Here is a 15,915-nt window from a genome sequence, read left to right as displayed (position 1 = left end):
TGTTGATTGGTTTGATCTTGCAGAAGTGTTGTGCAGGCAAGCAGAGTCAATGAGAGTCCTAAGTGCAGCATACTTGTCACGTTCAATTGCTATTTTTTCCAATGGTCTTTTTATTTTGCATCCCATTTTTGGTGCATTTTTATTGTTGAGAGGGCTTCTACTGTGTGGATATAAAACATTTTATGTATCATCTTATCATTTGATGAATATTTGGTTGTTTCTACTTTCTGGGTGATGGAGTAATGTTGCTCTCAAATATTTGCATAGAAGTTTTCCTGTATGTATATGCTTTTATTTCTCTTGGGTATACACCCAGGAATGGAATGATTGGATTGTATAAATTTTATGAACAATTCTCAGATTATTTTGAAAGCAGCTGCCCTGCTTTATATTTCTGCTTGCAGTGTGTGAATTCTAACTTCTTACATTCTTTTTCAAACTTGTTTTCTGCCTCTTTACTATTCTGCCATAGAACGTGTCACATGTTCTTTCCTTTTTGTCTAGAATTGTCTCTCTAAAGACTAACGGCAGCATCTTGCCATGTGCACAGCATCTTGTAAATCTTCTTTAGAAAAATGTCTGTTTAGAGCCTTCATCCATTCTTGAATTGGATCATTTGTCTTTTTAAAATTCAAGTTGTAAGAGTTCTTTATATATTCTCAATGCAAGCCCCACATGGACACATGATTCGACAGCATTTCCTTCAGTTTCACACTTGCCTTTTCATTTTCCTGGTGGTATTCTTTGAAGCAAAATGTGTTCTTGATGAAGTCTAATTTATTCATTGTTTCCTTTTGTTGCTTTTGCTTTTTGCAATAAAGTTGTGCAAGATAGAAACATTGAAAAATAGAACATGCCTTAGTTTATTATTTTATTTTTCTATTAGTTTATAAGTATCACATTTCCTTATGGCATTTTTAATACATACCGTGTTTTGGTAAACCCTAACTGTATCTATCCCCCATATTTTTGCCTTCTATATTCACAAACATCTATATCAAATATCTGGGATTCAAATAGGAAACATGATGTAGAAGTCAACAAATTTATGTTAAATAAAAATGGTTTGAGTTTTGGGGTTGTGATAACAGCTGTGGAAAATAGTTTCTCACGTGCCAATCTAGGGACATGAAGTAAAAGAAATATGCAAGCTTTTCTCCAAATTCTACAGGAAGAATCCCTGATGTAGGGAAGTGTACAGATGAAAGGAAAAACAAGCATGTGTACACATGCACACACACACACACACACACACACACACACACACACACACACACATACACATTACTCATTTAAGTCATGTAGGGGTACACTTGGGAGTTTGGGGAAAGAACAGTAATGTGATCAAAACACATTATACAATATTTTCAAAGAATTATTTAAAACGTGAAAAGAAAAATAGTAAAATTCTACAATGTTGTTCAGGGAATGTATGAATTATTATATATTCTAAAAGCATGTAGTTTCCTTTTATGGTAAATAGTGAGAGACTGTTCTATAAATATTATAGTTGATGTAGCCCCAATTTTTACCTTTAGGTCATAAATTACTGCAAATTATGATATCAATGTAATTTTCAGGCTTTAAAATTGATCTTAACTCTAAAATTAACCCTGTAAAATGATAGTGTCTATTTTATCAACAAGGGAACTAAAGTAAGTGTGTTTGTGAAGTAGCTACTGTCACACTGCTACCAGCATTTGCTTGTTTTCCTAATAAACCTTATCCAGGCACAATTGTAACTGATGACTTTTCAAGGAAGGCATCATAATATCAGATATTATTTGTTATAGGATATGAGAAAATTTAAGTTACTTTATATACTGGAATAATTAGGTGATTGTTATTTTATGGGTGGAAAGATCATACCAAAGTGGAGCTCTGCCCCTTTGTGATCCTCTATTTCCTAACAAACTTAACTTGCTCCAAAGCCTATTAAATGTTGACTATGCATCACATTCTCTGTGGCTTGACTAGGTAAGAGTCTCTGTAAATAGAAGATTCTCTGATGATGGTTGAGGGGGATATTAATGTATGCTTATTACCATAAGTCATTGGGGTCAGTTGAGTCTATGTTCATTTAGCAGAGTAATTGCACAGCCTAGGACCTGTGGCTCATGTTTGCACTGGCCTTTTATCAAATAGCAATGCCAGGTATGGGTTTCAAATTTTGTAGCAATACTTAAATTCAATCAGAAAGTGGAAGGTTACTCCCATAATGTTCATGCCACTATTGAATCAATGGGTATATCTTGCCAGGCCAGTCATTATTGTAGCTCACAGGATTCACAGTGAGCAAAATTGATAATTATTTTTCTCCTCTGGTATTAAGTATATCACCTTAGTAAGCCAGTTGAGATGAAACTTGACAGCTCAAGTTGGCCCTTAGATTCCAGTGAGCCACAGCAAAAAAAAAAAAAAAAAAAAAAAAAAAAAGAGAGAGATGAAACTCCCATGTCCATATCAGTTTGATTTTTCCATATTGTATAACTCAAGTAGCTATAAGGTCTTCTTTATGTTTAAATTGTTTTTCATTTTACGTACCAACTACAGTTCCCCATCTCTCCCCTTCTCCCACTCCTCCCCAACTCTCCCCACCCTACCCCCCATCCACTCCTCAGTTGGGGTAAGGCCTCCCTTGAGGACTCAACACAGGCTGACATACCAAGGTGACGCAGGACCAAATCCCTTCCCCTTGCATCAAGATTGAGCAAGATATCCCATCATAGGGAATGGGTTCCAAAAACCCATTTCCCGCACCCAAGATAAGTCCTAGTCCCACTGCCAGGGGCCCCACAAACAGATTAAGCCACACAACTGTCACCCACATTCAGAGGGCCTAGTTCGCAGCTGTCAGTCCAGAGTCTGTGAGCTACCACTAGCTTAGGTCAATTGTCTCTGTGGTTTTCCCCATCATGATCTGGACCTCCCCCCTCCCCTCACATAATCACTCCTCCATCTCTTCAACTGAACTCCAGGAGCTCGGCCAAGTGCTTGGCTGTGGATCTCTGCATCTGCTTCCATCAGTCACTGGATGTAGGTTTTATGATGAGAGTAATCACCAATCTGATTACAGGAGAGGGCCAGTTTAGGCAACTTCTCCACTGTTAGGAGTCTTAGCTGGGATCATCCTAGTGGGTTTCTGGGAATTTTCCTAGCACCAGGTTTCTCCCTCACCCCATAATGGCTCCCTCTCCACCCCTCCCTCAGCTCAGCCATCTTGAGCCATCATGTTCCCATCCCCTATCCTTTCCACTCTACCATCCTCCCAGTTTACCCAGGAGATCTTAACTATTTCCCCTCACTGGGGAGACCCATGCATGTCTCTCTTAGGGTCCTCCTTTTTACCTAGCTTCTCTGGGGTTGTGGATTGTAGCCTGGTTATCCTTTGCTTTGCATCTAATATCCATTTAAGAGTGAGTACATACTATGTTGGTCTTTCTTGGTCTGGGTTACCTCACTCAGGATGATTTTTTTCTCGTTCCATCCATTTGCCTACAAATTTCATGGTGTCATTGTTTTTTGTTTGTTTGTTTGTTTTTGTTTGTTTGTTTGTTTACCACTCAGTAATACTCCATTGTGTAAATGTACCACATTTTCTTTATCCATTCTTCAGTTGGGGGACATCTAAGTTGTTTCCCGGTTCTGGCTATTATGAATAATGCTGCTATGAATATAGTTGAGCAAGTGTCCTCGTGATATTATTGAGCATCTTTATGCTCAAGAGTGGTATTACTAGGTCTTGAGGCAGGTTGGTTCCCAATTTTATGAGAAACAGCCATACTGATTTCTAGAGTGGCTGTACAAGTTTGCACTCCCACCAGCAGTGGAGGAATGCTCCCCTTACTCCACATCCTCTCCAAGAAGCTGTCATCAGTGTTTTTGATCTTAGCCATCTGACAGGTGTAAGATGGTATCTCAGAGACAGTTTGATTTGCATTTTGCTGATGGCTAAGAAAGTTGAGCAATTCCTTAAATGTCTTTCAGTCATTTGAGATTCTTCTATTGAGAATTCTCTGTTTAAATCTGTACCCCATTTTAAAATTGGATTATTTGGTATTTTGATATCTATTTTCTTGAATTCTTTATATATTTTGGAGGTCAGCCCTTTGTCAGATGTGGGGTTGGTAAAGATCTTTTCCCATTCTGTAGGCTGATGTTTTGTCTTATCAACCATGTCCTTTACCTTTCAGAAGATTCTCAGTTTCTCTCCATATCTATTCAATATAGTTCTTGAAGTTCTAGCTAGAGCAATAAGACAACAAAAGGAGACCAAGGGGATAGAAATTGGAAAGGAAGAAACCAAACTTTTGCTACTTGCAGACAATATGATAGTATACATAAATGACCCCCAAAATTCTACCAGTGAGCTCCTACAGCTGATAAACACATTTTAATTTGGCAGGATATATGATTAACTCAAAAAAAATCAGTAGCGCTCCTATATACAAATGATGAATGGGCTGAGAAAGAAATCAGAGAAACATCATCATTTACTATAGCCACAAATAACATAAAGTATCTTGTGGTAACTCTAACCAAATGAGTGAAAGACCTGTATGACAAGAACTTTAAATCTTTGAAGGAAGAAATTGAAGAAGATATCAGAAAATGGGAAGATCGCCCATGGTCTTGGATGGGTAGGATCAACATAGTAAAAATGGCAATCTTGCCAAAAGCAATATACAGATTCAATGCAATCCCCAGCAAAATCCCAACACAATTCTTCACAGACCTCAGAATAACAATATTCAATTTCATATAGAAAAACAAAAAACCCAGGACAGTTAAAACAATCCTGTATGATAAAGGAACTTGCAGATGCAACACCATCCCTGACTTCAAGCTCTACTATAGAGCTATCATAATAAAAACAGTTTTGTATTGGCATAAAAACAGACACATAGATCAATGAAATTGAATTAAAGACCCTGACATTAATCCAAATACCTATGAACCCCTGATTTTTGACAAAGAAGCCAAAATTGTACAATGGAAAACAGAAAGCATCTTCAACAAATGGTGCTGGTGTAAGTGGATGTCAACATGTAGAAGACTGCAAATAGATCCATATCTGTCACCGTGCACAAAACTTAAGTCCAAGTGGATCAAAGACCTCAATATAAATCCAGTTACTCTTAACCTGATAGGAGAAAAAGCAGGAAGTAGTCTTGAATGAATTGGCACTGGAGATCACTTCCTAAATATAACACCAGCAACACAGACACTGATAGTATCAATTAATAAATGGGACCTTCTGAAACTGAAAAGCTATAAGGTCTTAATGTCAGGTTCTAGAGGATAAACAAGAGCATTGGTAATGGTTGTCTGTACTGTTTGGAGGTCCATGGGACCTCACTGATCAACAACTTCAAAAGAATAACTCATTCCTGGCACTGTTCATTTTATTTGTTATCCTCTGGTATCTTAGAGGGTCCTTGTTATGGCATACAGTGTGACTCTATTTTAACTGGATATATTGGAAGTTTCTACAGAATAAAGTTTCCATTGACTTTTTTAAATATATATTACTTTTAGTTATCCCTTTCTGTACTTCATCCTCTAACCTTTCCATCTCGAACTTCAATTTAACACTCCCTATTCAATTAGTTCCCATTAACCATTTATATTAGTGCATTGTGTCTTCACTCTCTTGAAAGCCCCTAATGATCCCTCAATAATTCCTTGACCTCTATGAGTATTCCAAATAAACATTCATCTCTGAAGATTCAAAGCTAATACTCTCAAATTAGAGAAAATATGTGATGTTTATCTTTCTGGGCCAGAATTACCTCATTTTGTATGATTCTAGATTCAACAATTTCCTTATGATTTTCATAATTAACAGTCTAGTAATATTCAGTTATGTAAATTTACATTTTTATTATCAGTAGATGGGAATATATGATGCTTCTATTTCCTGGATAATATAAATAGAACAACAATGAAAATGGAAAAAAATGTATCTCTACATTAAGATATAGTCATTTCTGTAAAACTAGAAGTAGACCAATCACATTGTCTAGCTATACCACTCTTTAGCATATAACCACTCTGTACTTTACTACAGAGATACCTCTTCACTCATGTTGTGGGGTATTCCAGAAAGAATATAAAATTTAATTATTGCTTATGGAGAGATAACTTTGGAGGTATTGTCTACATTGTTGAATGTTGAGGGCAGTGGTTGATCTTTGAAACTTTTTCTTATTCATTTGACTATTTATTGTGTTTGTTCTTTCACTTGGGACATCAGCCATCAACAATGATATCCACAGTGGGAAGAGCAACCAATTAGCCAGTATATTTTTTGGCTGGAGATACAAGTATAATAATGATTTGCTGCCATCGTGTCTCTTAGCCTAATGAGAAAAGTGCATATACATGTTGTGAGTGTGACTGTAGGGCTGGAAAGACTGAGCCAAAGTCCACACATGTGTCATAAATATAAATATTGATGAAGAGATAGATCCAAGGATTAAACATATAATATAAATTTAAATACAGGGGCTAGAAATTGTTCAACAGTTAAGAATGTTTGCTGCTCTGGCAAAGGACCAGAGTCCAGTTCCAGAACTCACATCAGACAACTCAAAGCAATTTTAATTCCAGTTCCAAGGGAATTCATTGCTTTCTTCTGGCCTGCTCATGCATCTGAACTCACATAGTGCACACACACAAAAGTAGATATACCCACATACACGTAAATAAAAGTAAACAAAATTTTACATACTTTTAATTCTGAAGATTAAATATAAATCAAATTAATGAACTCACATAGTGAATTATACATAAAAAGTATGTTTGTGTTATAAAATACAGCTATATATGAAGTGTATAACTATAAATAATTATGCATTTCTTTAATTTTTAATTTTTTTCATAGACTATATTCTGATATAGTTGGTTTGGGAATTTATAATTTCTATATGTATTAGATAAATCACTTGTTGTAAATGTCACTAGAGTTAAGAGCCTACAAAAGTCTATATCTCAATTTATTAAGGGGTGCAATGGGAATACAGATTCACTAATAAAAGCAAGGTACATGTGCTGCCGGCCACTGCTAATCCAGCTGCTGTTCTCCTCAAAGTCGATCAGCACCAAATATAACCTGCTTTCCACCACATGACCTGGTCTTGACCACTCAAAAGAACAAACAACGACTCTCCCTCAGCTCTTAAGGGGTCACATACATAGACGAAGCCATACCCTAGGCCTTGTACTCTAAAGACATTGGCTGAATGGAACAAATTGCCACACTTCCCCTTTTTTGTCTAAATAAGAAGCTTCTAAACCTAATACAAAACTATATACAGTTAGAACAATTATCAAGTATTGTCCAGAAAAAATAATGGGTAATAACATAAACACAAATGGAAATATAATCAACAAGGACAATATCAAGCAAGAAACACATACTAAATGTTCAGACCAAAGGTAATTGGCAAATTACAGAGATTACTCCAATAGCTATCCTATCATGAAGAGTCTAAATCTTGTACCTGATATGCTCTTAGCTAAAATATGACAGGATTGTAATTGTAACTATTTAGTCTTCAACCCCATCAAAGACCTGAGAAGGCAAATATTACCTGAGTAGGAAGAAAGTGCAAACAAGCAACTTCCCAAGTATGTGAAAAAAATGACTGAAACATCTGGCTGCCTGAGAGTCACCCAAAGTTTCTCTGCAATGTTGGGGCATATACTTTTGGCTACAGGCCTAGAATGTCTGACAGACTATTTTCAGAAGCAGGAAAATTTGAAAGACTGTCCTACCCTGTCTTGATAAGATTCAGCAGTCGCTTTTCCTTGTGTCCTGCTCGTTTGGATTGGACTGCATGCTTACTGTCAGCAGTTGACACAAGGGCAGTTCTTTGCCCAACAAACTCCATATGGAGTGTCTTCAATGCCTATCATTCTCTAGGGTGTAGATCAGTGCTGTCAGGAGCAATCATGTCTCATGTCAACAGAATTCTAAGTTATTGAAACATTTAAATGCCATATTCTCTAGGTCTTTGAAGTGTTTGAAAATTACCTATCCATCTGAAATATATCTTTGTATATCTAGAGAAACCTAACTAACATAACTATAAGTATGACAAACATGGGTGACTATTAATCTGTAATTCTTATCAACTGATACAGTTTAAAGACTAAGGCTTCACATTATAAAAATAAACAATCTTTAATAGACAATGACCTTGAAGTTGTGACAACAGACAAAAATATCTTAATCAGAGGTAGAAATATAGTGCAATATTACAAAAATATGCTTAATTTGCATCATTACACAAAATATCCTAAACAGAATTAGAACATACATACAGTATGACAAAATAAATTTACATTTATACCAACATACAAAAATATTTTAAAAAGAAGTAGGAACATATGTACAATATCAAAAATATAGTTTTGACGTTGTATCAATATACAAATTATCTTAATACTGCTGATCCAGCTGCTGATCCAGCTGCTGTTCTCCTCAAAGCTGATGAGGGCCAACTGCAAGCTGCTCTCCACCACCTGACCCAGTCTCAACCACCCAAGTGAGTGAAAGACGACTCTCCTTCAGCTAGCTTTTAGGGGGTCACATACACAGACAGAGCCATACCCTAGGGCTTGTACCCCAAAGCTATTGGCTGAACAGAACAAATTCCCACAATAAGCATTAATGATGATCACGATGGATTGTATGGCTACCCTCTCTCACTGTTATACTGTCCCTCACACCAGCTCATTCTTGCCCTGTACCATCATTCTGTGAACTCAGAGGTCAAGGTGCCCTGTTCTGGAAGAAATAGTAGTGATCACCTTGTACATTGGTATTCATCTTCTTGTTGCACTGATCCTAACTATTTCTGCTGACATCTTGTATGTCCCTTACCCATCATGGGACATCCCTATAATGATTACTTTAGACACTCATTCTCAACTTCGTACTTGAACAGATCTTCATAACATTTTAAAATAATTTTTTGCAAGCATCTTTTTTCAAGACAGTTTTTGTTCTCATTGAAAAACTCCTTTGAGGGTGAAAACCCTCTACAATGAAAACTTCAAATTTCTGAAGAAATATACTTTAAAAAGTCACTGAAATGGAAAGGCATCCTGTGTTCATGCATCAGAAAATTAATATTATAAAAATGATCATCCTACAAAAAGCAGTTTACAGATTCAATGCAACCCCAGTCAAAATACCCACAACATTCTTCACATAAATAGAAAAAAATCCTAAAATTCACATGTAACCAGAAAAGACCTAGGCTAACCAAAGAAATCTTGAGTTAAAAAAGAATTTTGGAAGTATTGCTATTCCAATTTCAAGATATATTGTACAGCTATAGCTATAGTGTAAAAAATATATGTTGCTGGCCTAAATCAGACACGAAGACCAATGAAATAAAATAGAAGATTCAAATATGAATCCAGCCACCTGGTACTTGACAAAGAGGTAAAAAGCATACACTGGAGAAAAGACAGCATCTTCACAAATGGCTCCTGGAAAACTGGATGTCCACATGGAAAAGTACGTCATTAGACCTATATTTATCAGCTGGCACAAAAATTAGCTCCAAGTTGATCAGAGACTTCAATTTGAAACCTGAAACATTAAACCTGCTAGAGGAAAGCATAGGTAGTACCCTAAAGGTTTTTTGTGTATCTGTAACAAAAGACTTTCTGGACAGGAAAGGCCAAAGAACTAAGGCAAATGATTTGCAAATGGGACCTCATAAAATGAAAATGCTTCTAACAGCTAAGGAAACAACTGAGCAAAAAAGAAACTCACAGAATGGGAGAGAATCTTTGCCAGCTACACATCTGACAGAGGATTAGTATACATAATATACAAAGAAGCCAATAAACAAAGAGTCAGGGAAGCATGACTCAAAAGAATGGGCTACAGATCTAAACAGAAAGCTCTCAAGGGAAAAAATACAAATGGCTAAGAAATACCTCAAAAGGGGTTCATCATATTTAGCAATCATGAAAATGAAAATCTGAGATTTCATCGCATCCAAGTCAAAATGGCCCAAACCAACAACAAATGTTGGTGAGGTTGTGGAAAAAAAGGAACCCTCATTCACTAATGGTGGAAATCCAAATTGTTGCAGCCACTCTGGATATCAGTAATGAGAATCCTCACAAAACAAAAAATAAATCTACCATATGACCCAGCTATATCACTCTTGTGTATATACTGATAGGAATCATCATCTTACCCCATGGATACTTGCTCAGCAATGTTCATAGCTTCCCTGTTCATAGTAGCCAGGAAATGGAAACAACATAAGTGGACTTCAACAGCTGAATGAATAATGAAAATGTGGTATAATACAGTGGAATATTATTTCTATGTAAATAGAAATGAGATTTTTAGGTACATGGATGGACTTAAAAGATTATATTCAGTGAGATAACCCAGATCCAGAAAGACAAATGCCTTGTGTTCTTTCTAGTCTGAGTCTTCTAACTACAAATCTTCAGATGTGAGTATACAAAATGGAGTAACTACAGAACCTAGGAAAACATAAAGAGACCATAGATGGTGATGGGGTTCTGAGGAGTAGGGGATGGAGGGCTTAGCAAAGAACTGCAGGATTCAGGTGATATGAAATGGGAAATGAAATAATGGAGAGGGGACTCCCACTGGAGAGAATGAAAGAAGGTCAATACAGAAGAAGGAGAATGAGCTAAAAGTAACACCAAGGTTGTTTGACAAAGCCTTAAGAAAACATATTATTTTATAATTACCTAAAATTATACACAATACATGTAAGTGCATTACTACCATTTTGATAGACTAGAATAAATTTTTATTACTTTCTAAATCTTATCCTCATCTAAGAAGCTTCTCTTTGCAGCAAACAGTGACCATCACAGAAAGCCACAACTGGACACAATGCAGAGATAGCAGGTCATTAGGAACACAACCTCAACAGAAGCATCTGGATAACGAGACCAGGAGCTATGGCTTGTGGAAGATTGTGGTAGAGCATAGTAGGACACTGTAAGAGCCAGCACACCAGGACGTCGGTAGTGGCACAGTCTCTTCTAGAACTGTCTTGATGAGCAGGACCAGAACAATGGTCGTCTTAACAGGGAAAGGGAAAAGTTTTGCTGTATTCCACCACAGACAAAGAACTTCAGACAATGATTGACTGCTGGGAGAAGGAGTGTACGCTTCTCTAGGGAAAGCCCCCTATTTGTTGTCCTATGTGAGTAGTCAGACCTGAGACTAGGTACACAAACAACGGGCTCGGCAAGTTTGCAGGCTCTTTCTCTCTCTCTCTCTCTCTCTCTCTCTCTCTCTCTCTCTCTCTCTATATATATATATATATATATATATATATATATATATATATATATATGTGTGTGTGTGTGTGTGTGTGTGTGTGTGTATATGTGTGTGTGTGTGTGTGTGTATGTGTGTGTGTGTGTATGTGTGTGTGTGTGTGTATGTGTGTGTGTGTGTGTGTGTATTATACACACACATGTATGCATAGTGTGTATGCATGTAATAAATATAATCAAAGAAAAGAGACCATTGGAAGAATTTGAGGGATAATGATTGGAGGGATGGAGGGGAAAAGGGCTATGTGATATAATTCTATTTCAATTTAAAATATTTTAAAAAATAGAAAATTTCTTTGCTCTGTCCACTTCTAAAGTTCTGTTTAGTCCTCATGGTTTCACTTTCAGTTACGGCCTAGGATTTAATGTGTAGAGAGTAGAGCTTGTATGCCTGTGCATATGACATTCACATACTCATACCTAAACCCACATACTAACTATTATTTTACACTGCTGGGAATTGAACCCAAGACTTTTGGCATGGTAGCCAAGAATTCTTTTACTTAGGTAAACTCCTTGGCCTGGAATAAAATTTTCTTATGCTAATTCCTCTACATTTTTTGTTTGAATTTTAATAGCTATAATATTACATGTAGTATTGCTAAATATTAAGGGGCTGTGGTGACTGGGAAACATTTGTGAAATATTTTCTCTGTCTTAAGGGTTAAGTGATTGAAACTGATACAACAAAGTCTCATTGTGTCTCAATAGCTATAATCGTTTACTGTATTTGAGTGCATTTGTATGAGCTGGAAAAGATATCTTAGAAAGATTGATTTCCTGGCCTAAAGTCACAGTCAGTGAGTGGCAGTCTGGCAATTCACATTCTTTTCTAAAGTCAAGTGCACAACAGGTACTCTGTTAAGATGAAAAATATTATTTTTTCTACCAATAATGATACTTTTAATTCATGTGTTATGGTGACTTTAAAATGGTCTCATGGTTTTTACTACAATAAGACACAGATATTAGAAAATAAGTTCCGTATCCACGGTTCTTTGTTTCTATTCTGTTGTCTCTAGGAATTGCACTGTAACCCTAACTTGTCTTTCATAAAATTAATTGTTTCCTGAGCATGTTTGAATTCAACTTTACCTGTTTCCTCATTTGAAATTACATACTATAGGTGGCAAACAATACTTGACCAATACAACAATACCTACAACAATTTTGTCTCCAGTCTGGGAAAGATAGGCAGCGACAATTTTGCCAAGAACAGGACATTACTAAACCCTATTTTTTCTGCCTTAACAAAAGCCAAACTTGATTTATTTTTTTCCTCGCTGTTTAAAAAAAACTAAAAATATTTTCTTTTCTTTGGAGCAATTTGTTCAATCTTTAGGAGCCACTTAATTAAATTATTACCTGCTGGAGCACCATCTGTTTTTGTCCTAGAAATAAGAAGCATGGCTTTCTTTTACATAGCCTTGCTAAATATGTAGAAAGTACCAAAAAGCAATAAATATCATCAGCAGATGGACTGAGGCACTTCAGTCTCTACACAGTAAGTCTCGATTGTTCTGTGGATTGCTAAATGAATTGTTTTCTGGATATATTCCTTTTAAAGTGTATTATGTGCAGGAGAGGAGTTGAATTAATCTTATTTTATAGGTCCCTTTACATTTCCCTGTAAGACACATGCCCTGATTTTATTTTTGAGCTGGAAATCACTCCCATCACAAATACTAGGTCTGAAATGCACATGCATTTGGCAACATCACCATGTTTCAAATGGCCTTGAAGGTCCTTAGTCCGGTGGTAGTTTTTCTAAAACTCTCTCTGGAGACCGCTTCCCTTTTTCTTCTGCTCTTGTGTCCCTTCGCTCCTGCCAACAGTCTGTACAGTAATCATGTTGCCAGACAATCTAGTTTTTCTCTTTAATGTAGACTTGGTGTCTTTTAAAAAAATGGAGAATGTTTGGTTGAGACAAATTGCCATGTGGCCTTCCTTCCCTGTGAGGCTCAGGAACCTGGAGGACTGGGTGTGTATACATATGAGTGATTAATTTGTTTAATTTGATGAAGAGTTGTTATCTATCATTGTAATCTATCATTAACAATATAATTCTGGTGAGCAGTATCTACAGCACAGATTCATGAAATTGTCCCATTTGAGTTTCTCCTTACAAACACAAAAATACTTTGCCCATGAAAAACAAAAATTTCTCTGCAGTTCAAGCTAGTAAGTATGGGACAATAATTTCAATGAAGCCCTTCTGATTTTGAATAGTTTGTGATTGAAAATGATAGCAGTTACACAGGGATGTATACTTTAACAAATGTTATTAACTTTATCCATAAATTAACTCTTAAAAGTACGTAGATTGGATATTACTACCCTCTGTTGGAGTCTGAACTGGATTAAATAATTGTTATAGGACATAATGCTGGCAAAAGTATTATGTGACCCTAAGTTTGTATGATCTTGTTAAGATGCTGTGATTATTTGCAGTTTAATATCTGTTACACAACTTTTAGGTACTGGATACTCTTCTAAACTGCAAATATGAAAGGACTAAATGGATTCACTACATTCCAGACAGGATATGAGGACAGATAAGGCTGAAGAAAAGCAGGCATAACATAACATAAAAAGTTTAAAGTAGAGAGAAAGAGGAGACACCTGTCACTAAGATCTCACAAAAGAAGAATCTGCAGCACAGGTATGGGTGAGCCAGCCCAGAAATTGTGAGCATCGGAGAGATGTCCTCATTATCCATCTGTCTGGTGGTGGTATGAGTGGGAGAGTATTGCCCCCTTGAGCCCCCGCCCCCCATCAACATCTGGAGCAGGTTGGAAAGCTGGCCCTGCCGTCATAAGAGTGGGAAAGCTGACTCTGTTAGTGCAGGTATGGGTGAACCACCCGTGAAGTTCTAAGCATGAGACAGCTGTCCTCATTTCACATCTGGAAGACCAACCCTACAGCTGCCCAGGCCCAGACCTAAGGTTATCACTTGATCCACCCCAATCATCCACTCCATCTCTGATCTGCTGGAGCACGTGAAGTGACATGACCTGCAGACCCAAAGCTGCAAGATCTCCACAACACAGGGCAACAACACGATATCCAGAAGGAGCCCTAGTGAGAGTCCAGCATCAATAGGGTAGTAGAAACCAGAGGCCTCGAACCAGACCAATGACTCTTTGCAATGAACACTTGCAAGTAAAGATATATGGACAAAGTGATTCACTGTGTCACACTACAGCTTCCATGATGAGGTTTTTAAGATTTTTCCTCTTTTATTTTATTTTTTTCTCTTAAATTTTGTTTTATTTGGGGTCTGCACAAGGACAGAGAGCAGACACGAAAGGACTGGCAAATGAATGGGATCAAGATACACGATGTAAAAGACACATAGAATAAATTAATTAATTAAAAAAAGATGCTGCAGAATTTCTTGCTTTTGCAGAATGAAACAGCTCATAGAATGTGTGTGTGTGTGTGTGTGTGTGTGTGTGTGTGTGTGTGTGTGTGTGTGATGTATTCTGGGGTTTGAACCATGAGCTATGTACAAGCTAGACAAGTGTTCATCAGTGGAATTGCATAGCCAGCTCCTATGTTGTAGGATATTAAACCAAATAGTATAGTCAGATTTGTTTTGGCCAAATAGGATATGTGGTATTTATTTGAGAAAAAATATACCCACAAAATGCATAGCTTTGACCACTAGCCATCTTGTTATATCTCATTCTTTACAGAGGAACTTCAGCAAAACTTGGAAGGCTTCCGTCTTCCTATACCACATGGTGTGAACTGTGTGTCACTCTGTGATTCAGAAGGCCTGTCCTCCTGTACCATATGGTGTGAACTGTGTGTCACTCTGTGGTTCAGAAGGCCCATCCTCCTGTACCACATGGTGTGAACTGTGTGTCACTCTGTGATTCAGAAGGCCTGTCCTCCTGTACCACATGATATGAGCGGTGTGTCACTCCATGATAAGCAGTTGGTGGCTGGTCTAGTCTGGATGGCTAGTGTTTCTTACATGTATAACATTTAGTTCTGAATACTGGGCCTACCATCCTCCTTTTATGGTCTTTTCTACCTCAACAAGGTACTTTGAACTCTTGGTGCCTCGGATAGTTTGATCTTTACAGAGAAGGAAGTTTTGAACATATGTTACAGAAATGTATTTTGAAGACGTAGTTCAGATGTAATTATTTTGCTTAATAGTATTATAGAGGTCACATCTGTGAGGGGAGTGGTGGGAATGAGAATCCTAAAGCATTTCCACTCCTGAAGGGAGTGGGAATAGAAACACTTGAAGAAGAAACTTTAGTTTTCACACAGGGTCAGAAACTACAGCTCCACCAGTTAATAAAAAAACCAAGTTTAACTATTACTTTGAAGACTTGAGATTTGATATGTGTGAAATATCAGAGAAATTGTCATCTTTGGTTCAGTCATAACTTAAAACTGGTTCTTCATTGTTTGAATTGCATAAAGTGTATTATCTTTGAAAAAAATGAAATGAGTTTTATTTAGTCAGGTGTATTATTTCCCAGTGGGTCCCTGAGATAGCAGTAGTAAAATCAGGAAGAATGGAAAGGCTGATGGAAT

General features: G+C 37.0%; 1 protein-coding gene across 1 annotated transcript in view; it reads left to right on the top strand.

Annotated features, from left to right (window-relative positions):
• The window catches only part of Naaladl2 (N-acetylated alpha-linked acidic dipeptidase like 2), an 865,055-nt gene that overhangs the window by 136,733 nt on the left and 712,407 nt on the right, over positions 1 to 15,915 (top strand). The gene's annotated exons all lie outside the window — the stretch shown is intronic.

This window comes from Peromyscus eremicus, chromosome 6 (genome assembly GCF_949786415.1).
Source record: "Peromyscus eremicus chromosome 6, PerEre_H2_v1, whole genome shotgun sequence".
NCBI classification, from domain to species: domain Eukaryota; kingdom Metazoa; phylum Chordata; class Mammalia; order Rodentia; family Cricetidae; genus Peromyscus; species Peromyscus eremicus.
Note: the sequence above shows the minus strand (reverse complement) of the source record. Positions and strands in the feature narration are given on the sequence as shown.